General features: G+C 43.2%; 2 protein-coding genes across 4 annotated transcripts in view; one reads left to right on the top strand and one right to left on the bottom strand.

The window, feature by feature from the left end:
• MCF2L2 (MCF.2 cell line derived transforming sequence-like 2) overlaps positions 1-14,332 on the bottom strand; it is a 318,915-nt gene that overhangs the window by 99,245 nt on the left and 205,338 nt on the right. The window lies entirely within an intron of this gene.
• The window catches only part of B3GNT5 (UDP-GlcNAc:betaGal beta-1,3-N-acetylglucosaminyltransferase 5), a 32,672-nt gene continuing 18,478 nt past the window's right edge, over positions 139-14,332 (top strand). Inside the window, exon 1 of one of the 2 annotated variants that reach the window (XM_032803871.2) lies at positions 139-256. The gene's annotated coding sequence lies outside the window, so the exon portion shown is untranslated. Of the gene's footprint in view, positions 261-14,332 lie in introns of both variants that reach the window. The other variant, XM_032803870.2, reaches the window with a different exon arrangement.

The raw sequence follows: 14,332 nt of genomic DNA, 5'->3' as shown, positions 1-14,332 counted from the left end.
CAGAAACCGGAATATTTTTGCAGAAAGAAATACTGACAACTAAATTCCTGCGGTTTGCGTTCTGGAGCAAGCTGATTGGCTAACGACCTCGCTGCTTCTATATGCTGGATCTGTGTGAGAAGTGATCGAGTCGGATTGGCTGCGGATGGTTAAGAGGGCAGGGAGCATGGGGTTCGTCTCTTCGGTTTTATTTCTGTTTGATCGGGAAAGGAAAGCTAATATCCAGCTTTGCTGATTGAACGCAGCTGACTCGGTGGTAAGTGTCTTTCTCTCTCTATAAAGTTTGCTTGGTTCATGAATGTGATTTTATTGTTCAAAAGACCGCCTAGAAAATATTCCGCCTTTGTTTAAAGCCAGCACTGTTTTAAAGCGCTGTCTAGTGGGAAAACAAGTAACCTGAACTTGCACTTTTAACTTTTACTTTTGGGGGGACGACGGTGTTTTCCTCTGTGTTAGGCTCATGTTATAACTCAAACAGTTCTACGACTTTTTTGTCCAAGGCGTTTCGTTTTTACTCTTCCCGTTCTTAACTTCGCCGCGGGTAGCTGGGGTATTTCTCAAACCCGTGCACTTTCCACATTTTAAACACGTTCCACTCGAGTTACTGGGTTCAGATCAGAGTGAATCTATTCGCACTTTATTTGGTATAGATTTCTGAAGTAGAGATGTAATGTACTACAAGTTAGCTGATTCGACTGAGCTATTTCTCTTCATGGGTGATCATCTAAACCTCCTTCTAAAACGAAAATCTTTCTATGGCCCCTTGTGGATTTTTTTTTTTTTTTCTTCCAAACTTGTGAAACAAGCCATTCAAAGTGGCGGTAGAATAGGAAAGTCGCCTGCTTCCCCCCACCACTACCCCATAATCTTTCTCAGCCTCGTAGCTCTTCTGATTATTTCTGCTGTTACAAACTTCAGCTGCTGTTCCTGCGTCTACCCAGTGAAACAAGCAAATCCGGCTCAGAGAGTTTCTTTGCTGCTAGGTGTATTGCAAAATATAACCTCACATCAGAGCACCGCTGAAATCCTCCCAGGAAACAGCAACAGTGTGACTCAGAGAGGGACTGTCCTACACAGAGACTGTTGTATTTCTTGAATCTTTAGAAACGTGTCTTTTTCCCGCTTAGAGGGGTGGACAAAAGAATCCTGCCTCTCAGTTGTAGCTCAAAGTAAAGCATTAAAGTGGCAATAGAATAAAGCTAAAGAAATTTTTTGTCATTGCATGTGGACGGACACCTGATTTTCAATCTGAATGCAGGTTTCCATTGTGTGTCGGGGATATATCTGTTCCCTAGCTGAGAGGGAGGGCGTTCCCCCAGTAACCTCCTTTGTTTCTTCTAACAACAAAAAAGGGATACTGTAGCTGGCTGGCCACGTGGTTGCAATTTGTTAGGAGCCGCTGCAGTCCGTACTGCTCCCTGCCGATGCTGAGCACACATCCGGAGCTAGCTCAGCAGCAGGGTTGGCAACCACATCAGTGGGTGCTTTGCTACCTTGATTGCGGTTCTTCCACCAGATGAAACCAGTGTGGTTGGTACAGAGCTACTCTAAAAGCCTGTAGAACTTAATACCGTGATATATTTTCTAGAGGGGTTTTCCTACCATCCCATATAATTCTAGAGAAGTGATACTCTTTCAAATTTTGTAGGACTTTTCCAGTAGGGTGGAGCAGAAAAGGCTGAATGAAACTCAGCAGCAGCTTTAGCCAGAGTTGCAAGGACTGGAACTTAAAGCGGAAATAGGTGGTTCCTCTTCATATGAGGGGGGTGTGTGTGTGTTCAGAAGCTCTGGACAAGGCTTAGAGTTCATGGCTTCAGATTAGGGGTGGGGGAATTTGTGTGTCACATTTTGGGGGATGTGGATCAGAAAGTGTGGCGGGGGGCACGGGTTTCTGCTAGTTTTGAATTCCTGCAGCCCTGTTTGGTCTGGGCTAATAGAAAATGGTGGAAGTTGTGGAGAATCTTAAATCCTAATCTGCTTTCGGTCTTTGTGGTTGGAACTGCGGAAAGGCTGCTTCCAATTCCTTGGAGATTTGAACCAGTCAATGTTATTTCATACAGCTTTCCCCTCTGCTCAGTGAAATCCTGACTGAAATGGCTGGCAGGGGTCGAGTGGGGGCATGGATTCTGTGAAAGAAAGGGGTGTCCCCAAGAAGCTGTGGAAGGCCTTGCTTTGTTCTTGGGACCGCAGTGAAAGGAGTGCAGGCGGGCCGTGGACAGGAGTTTTTGGAGAGTCTAACCTCTTGCCCATCCCAGGAGGATGAAAAGCAGAGTTGGGTTTCCCTGTGATCATATGGTTAGTGGGCTAGGAAACTAGTCAATGTAAACTCCGTAGGCCTGATTCTCTACAGGGTTGCATTTCATGGAGTTGATTTACACCTGTGCAAAGCAGTTCTAAAATATTCTGAGTTAGCGACACACAAGCAGTGGAGGATTGGGACCAGTGAGCTTTCTGCCCCTAATGGGCTTTTCCCATGTGTAGGAACATTAGTTTTGTGACTACAATACCGTTTATGTTCGATGATGCAGTCCCTCATAGTAGCAGTGTGTGTAAGTTCCCAAATCCATTGCAATTACTAGGGGTGGGGAGGGGAGTTTCTTCTGTCCTACCATCTCTAATGTTTTGTTTTTCACCACTCTCCCATCCCCACCAATCTTTGTTTTTCTCTTTGCAGTTGGAAAGGGTCATCCTAGAAAATGAAGGCGCAAACTTCTAAAATTCAAAATTATTCACTCCTATGGGTTTTTAAAAAAAAACTTGTGTAGAAATGCTAGCACATAAATGAGGAAAAAAAAGACAGCTTAAACCTTGCTGATGTGACAGGATGGGTAACGTGGTTTCACACCTGATGCAGTGAGCACAGAAAAATCTCATAAGTTCGTCATTGGTGTCTGGGTGGGGAGAAGTTTGCTGCGTGGCTGGACTGATTTCAGTGTGAAGTTTGGAGGTGTTTCTGCTATTAAAAAATATTAGTTACAAAGACCCTGTTGAAGACAACTATGATGGTGGCTAGACAAGTGAACAAAAATAAATAAAATAAACCTCTGCACCCATAACTTTTTTTCAGTGGTTGTACTTACTGCTTATAAGGTAGAAAATCTAATTTGGAGCCTCTTTTAGTGGAACAGAGATGTGACTTAATAGTGCTGTCTTAAATTGCTTTAGAAATGTTTTAGTCAGAAGCAAGATGTTTCGTGCCACACTACCTGAGCCTGGCCAAACTGGACTAATGACTACTGAAAAAACTCAAAACAGTAATTACCCAAAGGCTGCGGAGGAGTATGTGGAAATTCCTGAATTCTAATGTCTGGAATACTGTAAACACTAGGCTACTGCATCTATTGTTTGTTTCTACAGCAAGTGAAACAATTTCAGTTCTTTGCATATGAAAACAAGTGCGATTCCTGTGTTAAAGAACTTGCAATCTAAATACTAATCCTAATTGAGGGCCTCATCTGACACCTATCAAACTGGTTGTTTTTGACAACGTTGAGCTTTTTCTTAAAACCTCCCACTGTTCCTTTGTTCCTGGGGTGGCCAAAACTACTGCTTCCATTGAAAGTAATGCAGGTGGAACTGATGCACTGGAGCTGCAAAGAAAAGATAAGTATAGCAACTAAGGCCTTGTGTACACTGCCACTTTACAGCCCTGCAACTTTCTTGCTCGGGGGTGTGAAAAAATACCCCCTCCCCGAGCACTGCAAGTTTCAGCACTGTAAAGTGGCAGTGTAGACAGTGCACCAGCGCTGGGAGCCATCTCATGGGGGTGGCTTTTTTTATAGAGCACTAGGAGAGCTGCGACTACACAGCCACGTTAAAGCGTTTTAATGTTGCTAGTGAAGACATACCTTGAGTACCTTACTATCTATGGTCTGCATAATTGTAGTGTCTCTCCAGTAGTTATGAATAATCCCATGGAGGACTCTTGAATGAGACACTTTGAACTGAACTCTGTATTCAATGGGGAGCCAGTGCAGAAAATATAGATTGGGTGTTGGAGATGTGTTCACTAAGCAAATGGGCTGCTGCATCTTGTACCACGTGTGTGGCTTTGCTCTGAGTTACTATAACAAAGTCCAGTGCTCACATGAGGACATAGATCACTGTGGCCACATCTGTGTCTGCCAGGATGGGGGTGTAATTTTCTGGTTGCTTGCAGATGGAAGAGAATGCCCAAATACCAGTGGAAGTGTCCTAAAACAGCGGTTCCCAAACCTTGTCCTTGCATGACCCCATTTTCAGATGTATTGCTTCCTGTGATCCTACGCCACATGGAGATGCTATTTTACTTTGCAGAATAGCTTCCTTAGCACAGCATGACTTTGCATGCCTATGGTGCGTGTGAAGTCATGCTACATGAAGATCACCATTGGTAAAATAGCATCTTCCATACTCTGGATTGCCACAACCCCATCTGCTGAGGAAGTGACCCCATTTGGGTTGCAACTCAGTGTAGGAACTGCTTTCCTAGAGGATTCCAATGCTGCAGATTGACCTAACAGCCTGAGGACACTTTCCCTCCCATGGGCAATGTTCTAGAAAAGGCAAATTTTGAGAAGCACTTCCCTCTTACCTGCATCACCTCAGGCATCCCATCGTATCTATATTTTTAGACCTATTGTGCGGCATGATATTCGAGTGTGTTGTGGAGCACGTATGCTAGTCCTGTCTGTCAACTTTGCCAGGTCAGGCTTGGCTGGCTAGTGGGTCCTTCAGATACTGACTTTTTTACAAAAACTTGGACAAAACATGATTGTTCTTGTGAAATTGCCAGGGATGCTAAAACATGCTCTTGGAAGGTGGACCACACATCCCTGAATGTTTTCAAGTCCAGTCAGTCACTCTGTGCTCAGCATAGCCCCTGCCATCTTTAACAGTGGGTCCTGTTTTGGTGAGGCTGTGGTAGAGGCAGATGTCCCTTCACCAGTGGCATCTTTTTAACTTTCCCAGGGATGCCTGGGATATGGCAGAAGAGAAGAGATCTAAATCAAACTACTGCACTGCCTTAATTTAAGACACTTATTCAATTTGAGACTTCAGTCTGAAAACAGTCTCCCCACATGTTCAGTTCAGTTCAGTTCACTTCTTCTGTTCACAGATAGCCTCACCTGTACAACATCTTGTGAAAACTACCATAAATTATCTTAAAAAACATATGGTCCCTTGTTACTTGCGTTACTCTTCTTATTTGCTTAAGAACTGCCAATTATCCCACAGTTAATCAAGGGAAGATTTTTTTTTTTTCCCCCCCAAGGTAAAAATTGCTATCCTCATTGGATAATGTTTTTACTAGACTCTTGCACTGGTGCCTACATATTACAATGGTGGGTGCAGTATTTATACTTCTACAAACTAGACTAAGGGAATATACAGAAATGAATTTTTCATCAGATTACTGATTCATAGGGGAGTGACTAACTTTCCAATGTCTGTATAGCTGCCTTAGTGTTAAGACTTGTCACTTGGTCTCGACTAAATTATATATACTTGAATACATCATTGTTAAACTTCATTTGCCAACCTGACTCTCTCGTAATGCACATCTGTTCTCATTTAATCCTCCTCCCCTTCCTGCTGCCTGTCTCCCTCATGCCTTTCCCTTCCCCCATTCTGTATCCTCTGTTCTCTCATCCTTGTCCCTTTCTCCCCTGAGGCTTATATTTAGTGCCTGCTTCCCTGCTGTCTCTGCCAACTTCCCTTTTCCATTCAAATCCTTCCTTTAATATATTTCTTTCACTAAACTTTCCCATAGTGATTCCCCTCCCCCATCCTAAAGAGGTGCCAGTATCAACCCATTATGTAACTTAACTGTATTTTCTGTCTGACTTGGATTCAGAACTGCCAGTTTGTTCAGCTCCATATAAACCTGAAGGGAGCCGTAGCTCTTACTTCAAAGAGCTCCCAATCTGTCTCTAACTAATGCATGTAGCCACAAAAATACTGTCTTTCTCCTTCGGTATCATCCACTTAGCAGATATCTAATGTAGTAATGGGAATCTAAATGCTGTGACAGAATAAGCATGATGCAGAAGGAGGTCTAGGAGGTTATTTATACAGTTAACAAGCTGTTTCACTGTATTAGTGAAGATCACAAAGTCTCCTGTTTGTGTATGTGTATAAAAATAGTGTGTGTTTGACTTTCCTTGCCTTGTTGTGTTAAGAAAGTTCTAAGGACCTCTTTGTAATTAGTTCAGTTTCCTGAATTGAGCCTGAAACATACTGTACAATGAACTGCTTTATAGGGCACTACCAAGCAATAAACTGCTCACTGCTTATTAGAAATAATGAGAATACTGTGGCAAGCTGGAGACTATATATGAGGGCCAAACCAGGAATTGCAGACTATGCCTTGAGACGCCATTTCCACAACATGCTCAGCTTCAAGCAGCAGACACTTTTGCTGTCTTGGCCGCTCTGTCCTGGCCCTGTTCTGTTTTTGTTCCTAGTATCTCAGTACTACCTAGAAGTAGAGTGACCTTTTTGTTTTTAATATTCTGTCTACCTGTCTTGCAGAAAGGACTGGGTAAAATGGGGAAGTTTGCAGCAAATGGGGATGTATTAAGGGAATTTACCCCACCCAGTCTGCAGGTAGGCTGCAAGAAAGCCCCTGCAAAGCTGTTATTCTACTTTATAGGCTGGAATACTGTCTGCAACTCCTCCTTACCCCTTGTGGGGTAGGTCCGGCCCACTAGGTCACAACCTGTGACACCTGCCCCATGGAACCCTCTCCATTCTGGCCTATTTGAGATAAGCATAGACACAACATTAGATGTGGAGTCTCCTCTGCACAGCTACTCAACCCGTACATCCTACAGGGGACACAAGTGGTGTGAAAGGCCTTGTCTGAAAGTCATTTACATGAGAAGCAAAGAAGTCTGAGGAATTTCTGAACTAAATGGCCAACAGGCTTCTGCTGCTCTGCAGAGATTTGGCTGGTCACATGGTGTTGACTCTCCTTGATACCAGCTGCTGCTGCTGCAAGTGTCTGGGCATTTACTGCAGTAAAGAGTCTAGGGTCCTGTGGAAACAGTTGGAAATGGGGAGCCAGCCTAGCTGCTACATAGGAGGAAAACAAAATTGATTATGATTATGCCCTGTAGGTACCAGCCTCCAGTATGAGAAGCATATATGAGGTGAAGGAAGTGAGATAGCATGGAAAGTGGGTGGATATGATCAGGCAATAGATCTTAACTCCTGCATGCAATCTGGGTCTATGCTGGTTATGTATATGTGTAATGGAGTAGGGACTGTCTGTGTAGGGGATGGGAGAGCCGGGGATGTCTTTACGTGAGGGACAGGATTTAAGCCTGTAACCTAAGCCAGGTAGGGGGAGAGGGGGTCAGCACCTTTGCCCGGGAAGCTGGACAAAGGAATTGGCCGGCTAGAGGGAGTTAGTTCAGTTTCGGTTTAGGGCTGGGTGGTTGGAATTCAGGGTATCCCAAGCTGGGATCCAAGCACCCTGAACCCCCAGAAGGACTCGATTGAGGGGTCCTGGTTGTGCCTCCAAGCTCTGCTGTAACCTGCATTCCTGTTGTCCAATAAACCTTCTGTTTTACTGGCTGGCTGAGAGTCACTGTGAGTCCCAGGAAGAGGGGTGCTGGACTGGACCGGACTCCCCCACACTCCGTGACAATATGTATACCTTGTGAACCTTGTAAACGACACTTGTAACCTTCCACGACTTAAGGCTGATCCCAGATGTACAGTACCTTCCTTCTTAACTTGTGTAAATTTGATTTTAAACATTAACGTCAATAAAAATTTTAAATCTGTGTAATGGGTGAAGGGAGGTAGGCAGCGGAGAAGCATATATAAAGGTGCAGGAAGCAGGAGATGAGATGACATAAGCAGTATAACCCCTTTCAAGGAAGGACACAGGGCTAGTAAAAGAGCTAAATACAGATTAGTAATATTTTCTATGCAAATAACTTCCATGGCTGATACAGGCATATATGTAATGGTCCGGTCTTCTGTGTTGAGCTGTCTTTCCGTGCACAGCGGACTTCGGGATTTTTTTTCCTAGCTGTTTATAATTCATTTTCCCCCTCTCTTCGCTATTCCTTTCCCAAAAAACTTCTGAGGCTTTTTCTCTGTGCTTTTCTTTCTGGTTTTACTGCTGTTTGCACTTACGCATTCACGCTGCTACAGAGCCCACATGTGCTTCCCTTATATATGTCACAGTTCAAGGCAACTGCACCTACACTTTTGCCTCAGCGGGGAATAAGCATCTTACTCCCTTCTGACCAGAGTATTTCCAGGCTACACAATTCCCTGCCTTCACTGTGCTATTTCCAGCAGAGGCAGGCTACCCAAGCACATTCTCTTGCTTTCGCTTCAGAGACTAGTAACAGAGTGATTGTAAAAGTACCACACAGTTATTTCTATGCAAGCCTGTTTTTTTTGCTTAAGGTAAAAGCACAACAGAGAACATTTTAAAATCAATGAAAGAACCTACACGCATGCTAATAAGCTCACCAGAGTTGACCCTAAGATGGATCCTGGGAGCAGCAGTCTGTCAGCCACTACTTTAGGGGTTTCCTTGTGATTACAAGTTCATCACAGCATCAGCTCAGAGCAAGCACCCGTTTTATGGGGCCTCAGGAGGCCCAGGCCATGGCTACACTGGCGCTTTACAGCGCTGCAACTTTCGCGCTCAGGGGTGTGAAAAAAACACCCCCCTGAGCGCTGCAAGATACACTGTAAAGCCTCAGCGTAAACATTGCCGCAGCTGCAAGCTACACCAGTAGAGGATGTGGGGTACGTACAGTGCTGGGAGAGCTCTCTCCCAGCCATGGCGCTGCGACCACACTCGAACTTCAAAGCGCTGCCGCAGTGTTTTGAAGTTGCAAGTGTAGCCATACCCCCCAGTCTTTCCAACCTATCCTAAGGTTTGAGGTGCTCTGGGGACCAGGGGTCCTATCTGTTGGATCAGAAAGAAGGCCATGAGCTTAATTAAAAACCAGGCTATTTACACACACATCCTTTCTTTGTCTTTGGTCCTTGGAAAATTCAGTCTGAACTAGTGTATATATGCATATCTCTCCAGGGCAGTGGCTTCAAAGGACTGATAAAAGAAGTGTATTAGCATCCCCTTCCTACAAGAGAATGTACTTACACAGCTGCATTTTTAATACAGTGTACCCCAAAGGTATTAACCTAAATTCAATATAGTTTCTCAGTTCCATAAGCTTTGTTCAAGATATTGTCAGTCTGTATTTTATAGGTCACTGCTTGGACAGTGTGCCTCATGGAGTGTTGTTAGGCTTCATGAGTCAGGGTTTGTAAAAACACTTGGAGATCCTTGGACAAAAGGCGCTATAAGAGTTATTTGGTGTCCGTAGTGAGCGATCGCATACTGGTCTGCTTGTGAGTCACCACTTAATATAGGGCACATCTTAATGTGGAATGCTCAGGGTGAGGCCAAATGGAAGAGGAAATGATAGGTGTGGGGTCTTCCTGTGACTACTGCAGATAACTGGGTAGAATTAACCTTTTCTCTTTGGGTGGTACCTTCTGTCTGAGGTTGCAGGGAAGTCCCAATTTTGTGGTCACTCCATAGTAAATACTAGGACTGTCCTAATTTAATCCTTCAGCACAGTTAGGTGTTGTACAATCCTCCGAGAAAGAACTGAAGATACAGCAAGTATGTGTAATAAACAATCGGAAAGAATTTGAGGGGAATGAGAACAAGAACATAGTATAGTTCTGTGGTCCCCAACCTTTTTCACAAGGCACCGCGGACCGTGCCCAGTGGATGAGCATCTGCCGAAATGCTGCCAAGAAGCAGCAACATCAGTAGGAGGCAGCGCCGCCGAAATGCCGCCTCTGGATGCTGCTGCTTGTCGGCAGCATTTCAGTGGATGCAGTATGAAGTTGCACACAGATGCCCCAGCGGGGACCACTGGTCTAGTTAATGTGCTTAGCTAGACAGAATTAAGAGTTAACCAACCCAATCTAAAATATAACATAAGATAAAGATCAGAAGGCCCTGCTGGCCGTCTACCTAGATGGACTGTAGACTTTCAGCTATAGCAACTTGATTCTCATGCCAGCTTTCTTGAACTTTTGTGTTCCAAAGGAACAGCCTACATGTGCACTTCCTTTACGGTCTCTGCCAAGAGTGAATCCATACCACCAGACACAGTTGCCTGTAACTGTGGTGTATGTTGCTTGATGTAACCATCAGAGAGTAGAGTCTGACATGCCCTAGGATGGTCCAGAGCCTGGAGCTCTTCTAGTTTTCAGGGTTGGATTAAAATTTAGTGGGGATTAGAGCTATCTAATTAAATATTATGTTAATTCTTTTCAGTTGAATTTTTTTTGATTAACATTTGATCTATTTAAAATTTACACTCGGACCTTCTATAACTACTTAAAAACAAAGTCAACCAACAACCTGTTTGTTTTTGGTCATCTCCTTATGTCTCTAGAGAAACACTTGCCCACTTTTCAAGTACACTTCCAGGTAGTTGTCTGCCAGCTCTCGGAGAAACTGGTGGGCTCTCATTGCTCAGTCTCCCGCAGATCACTCTGCCTGTATTCTACTCTGTTCAGGTCTGGTTTATATTGTTAGCTGGGTGCCATCAATGCAGAACAGTAAACTGATCAAGTTCAGGAGCAAACATAGCTATGTAACAAAATAAACTGTGTGTATTTGCATTCTAGCCTAGAAAATAAAGTAACTCCTAAGGATGTGGCACCTGTGCTAACAGCAGAGACTCCTCCTAAACTGCTGCTGCCTCTCCACAGGAGATCTCTGGTGACTTTGTGCTGTGCACCAGAATGCTGCTTTGTAGATTGTGAGATCATTTCCCCACAAAGGATAATTAACTACAAAGACAAACAAGCTTGCCCCCAACCCTCCCCTGGCTCATTTCTTTGAATTGCTGACCCAGAGCCAGGGGATGGGGTGGGGTGGGATGGGGTGAAGGGACCCATATGTAGATCTTTAATGGTTCAGGTGCTGAACCAAAGCAGGTGACAAGGTGCTGGGTGGAGAAGGGGTTTATATTACTCACACTCACACTCACACTCACACACTATTTTCTAGCAATATGTAGCACTATTATAGATATGGCCAGTTTAAAGATCCTTCTTGAAACAAAATCAGATTATTCCATGTTTAGGTTTTTTTTTTTCTGGTGTCTATAAGCATTAAGTGGTATTAATTTTCGCTCCTGCACAAACAGTTTAACGGGACTCTTGAAATGGATTAATAAAGCTGGTGGATTTATGTACATTAACTTTTTTGCTGCAGTCAGATAAGATTTAAGAAAACAAGATTCCATTAAAGTCGGCTAAACCAATCTCTGTAATTCAACTGCATCCATATTAAATTCTTAAATTCCTGGAAGCCTCCTCTCTGGGTTGGTGTTTTAGCCTGGAGAAGGTCTATGGTTCACATTTATTTAAAAAAAAAAAACAACCCAACAGTTAATGCTTGGTCTTATGGTCTACAGATCTATAGCCCATGGACTGGAATAGAAATCGCTTAGATTCGTGGAAATAACGTGCCTAACAAATCTAGTTTAGATCATTAAGGACATCCTCAATTATGTTGTTGCCGCCAGCCTTGCTCAAGTGTGGGGTGTGGGAGTGGTGGCCTTTCTGTGTTAGGGAACTTCATAGCTGCTAGTGCATATGGGCACGTTTTGCAGTAGCAGGGTAGGAACCTTTGTTTTTATTCTGATCTGACTGTGGGCTTTGCGCCTGATTTTTTTTTTTTAACCACAATGTTCAGCCACTCCTACCTGTGGGAAGTAGTTGTGAAGTGCTCTCAAATCTGGATCCTTCATGCAAACTGATCCCCTTGTGTGCACAATAAGGTTCTATGCTAATAGTGGTGTCTGGAACCAAAATGACTATATTGGGTGCAACGCAAAAGAGAATCTCGCCCCAGTGTAATTCGGGCATGTCATTTTATACCTCTGTCTGTAAAATGGAGATAACAATACTTGCCTAATTCATGAGGGGGGGGGGGCGTAATGCAACTGAATTAATGACTAGCAAATTTATGTAAAAAATACTTGTAGTTTTAAACAATTTTTGCAAAGATTGTAAAGCGATGCTGTCATCCTCTCTGGGACCAAACTCCAACCGCTGAAATTTAAAAGTTGCCTTTTTTTGTTTGTTTAATGAATCACTTGTCTCCCAGAATAACTAAAGGACAGTGGGAGTGTGGTCTCATCTACTTTGAAGTGCAAAAAAACCTTCCAAAACTTCACATCAGCAATTAGCACAGAAGTAGGCAAGGGGACTTAACTTAAAATATGCTTCTACTTTTTTGCTTCCAATAAAAAATACTGAATTTTGCTTCTACCCTGTCCCCCCCAAATTTGTATTTTCAATCACTGAACGAAATTTCATACTGATGCAGGCTCTCTTCTCCTTGACACCCCCCCCCCCCCATTAGCTTCAACCGGGTCCTACTTGTATTAAGATGGGGCATAACTACTTTGTTTCAATTTCTTTGAACACAGAACTACATTTATCTCGGATGAAAAGGCTTGTCACCACTAAAGTTGGAGTTGTATCAGCTTATTTTAAGGTTGAATGTGGTCTTCTCAATATATATTTGACTGCTTAATCCAGCTTTAAATATTATTCCTGCTGGGAAACTGATCACATTTTATGCACAATGACATTCTACTCTGTTGAATGGATTCCTGTTTGTGAAAGTGCTGTCTTGATAGCTCACACTGACTTATTTACTATGCAAATTTGAAGAGTGTGTGTGTGTGCGCGCGCGCCTTTCTGTAAAGGTGACGCACACCTCTATAAAGCAGGGAAAACTGGACACTGTTTCTTTATGATGAGGACCTTTTTTTCCTATTTCATTAGCAATTCAGGTCCAGTCTAATACGAAAGACTCCATGCATGGCTTTTACACTAGCAAACTTAAGGGTAACTACTTAAAAAAAAAAAAAAAAAAACAACCCAAAATTTTCCATGGAGGCATCAAGAAAATGCTAGCCCTCTCCTCAAGAAAGCATTAGATAGACAAAGCAAAGACACTGACCACGTATTCGGAAACAGGATGCAAGCTCTGCTGTCACTAGCTTTTTGTTAGAGTAGGTGCATGCTGGTAACAAATGTCTACACCCTGTGCCTATCCATTACTGCTTCCACTGGTGGAGTTGCATGGGCTACAATAAGGTCTAATTGACAAAGTGATTGCAAGCCAGTGGCTAATAACCACCAGCATTCCCATTATTGTTAGCATAAACAAAACTGAATTGGTATTAACCATCATGAAAAACTTACAAAAAAAACTTACCTGCCCTACATCCCTGCAGTGAAAGCAAATTCAGATTCCTAGTGTACACAAGATTGTACTAATTTCTTTGACAGTTTTGTATGCTAGTGGTATTGGAATAAAAATATGAATGTTTAATACTTAAGAGTTTTTTGCTCTGAGATTCCAGTTGTATTTTATGTTAATTCCTGGCAGACAATCTCCAATGTAGAAGGGGAAAATCAGCAAGTTAGTAAAGTTGTAACAAATGTGGCTGGCTTTTGAGTTTTTCCTATTTCTGTCTAGTGACAAACTTATGGAGATAGGCATATCTCAAAGAGCTGGAAGGGACCCTGAAAGGCCATTGAGTCCAGCCCCCGTCTTCGCTAGCAGGACCAAGTACTGATTTTTGCCCCAGATCCCTAAATGGCCCCTTCAGGAATTGAACTCACAACTCTGGGTTTAGCAGGCTAATAAACCACTGAGCTATCTATCCCGTGCCCCGCTCTTCTCCTGCAATCATGTGTCTATTTACACTGTATATATTTGAAATAACGTTTCCAAAAAATTGTACCATCCTCTGCATCAGTATGGCCTACCACCCAGCAGCTTCCTGAGCTATGCAGTTGTTCAGCTGTTCCTATTCCAAAGTAAACAGGAGATGATGGACCAGGCTTGAAAATGAGCATAGGGTTTAAAAACTAGAACTAGACCTCCTAGCTTTGTTTTGGTACACATGAAAGCACCACCTGGTCTGTCTCCACTCAGACAGCCTGCTTTGGTCTTGTAAGCAGACAGTATATAGGAAAGTTCTGCCTTAAGTCCCTCTACCTAGCTCTTCAAAGCTTTTTTTTAAAATGTATTAAAGGAATGTGGTTGCAGAGAAACCTGCTGTCAGGGCCAGCAGCTGGAACTCCAAATAGGTTTCTATTCTGAGGAGCAGATGCTTGTTTTAACTGAAATCCAGGCTCAAAAAGTGAAGAAACGAAAACTTTTTTCTTTTCTTTTCTCCCTAGTAGAGGCTTGTCAAGCCTGCCATCATATCTTCAGATTAACATTATTGTATGCAGTGTAGTTGTAGCCATGTGTGTTCCAGGA

Source organism: Chelonoidis abingdonii, chromosome 8 (assembly GCF_003597395.2).
Source record: "Chelonoidis abingdonii isolate Lonesome George chromosome 8, CheloAbing_2.0, whole genome shotgun sequence".
NCBI classification, from domain to species: Eukaryota; Metazoa; Chordata; order Testudines; family Testudinidae; genus Chelonoidis; species Chelonoidis abingdonii.
Note: the sequence above shows the minus strand (reverse complement) of the source record. Positions and strands in the feature narration are given on the sequence as shown.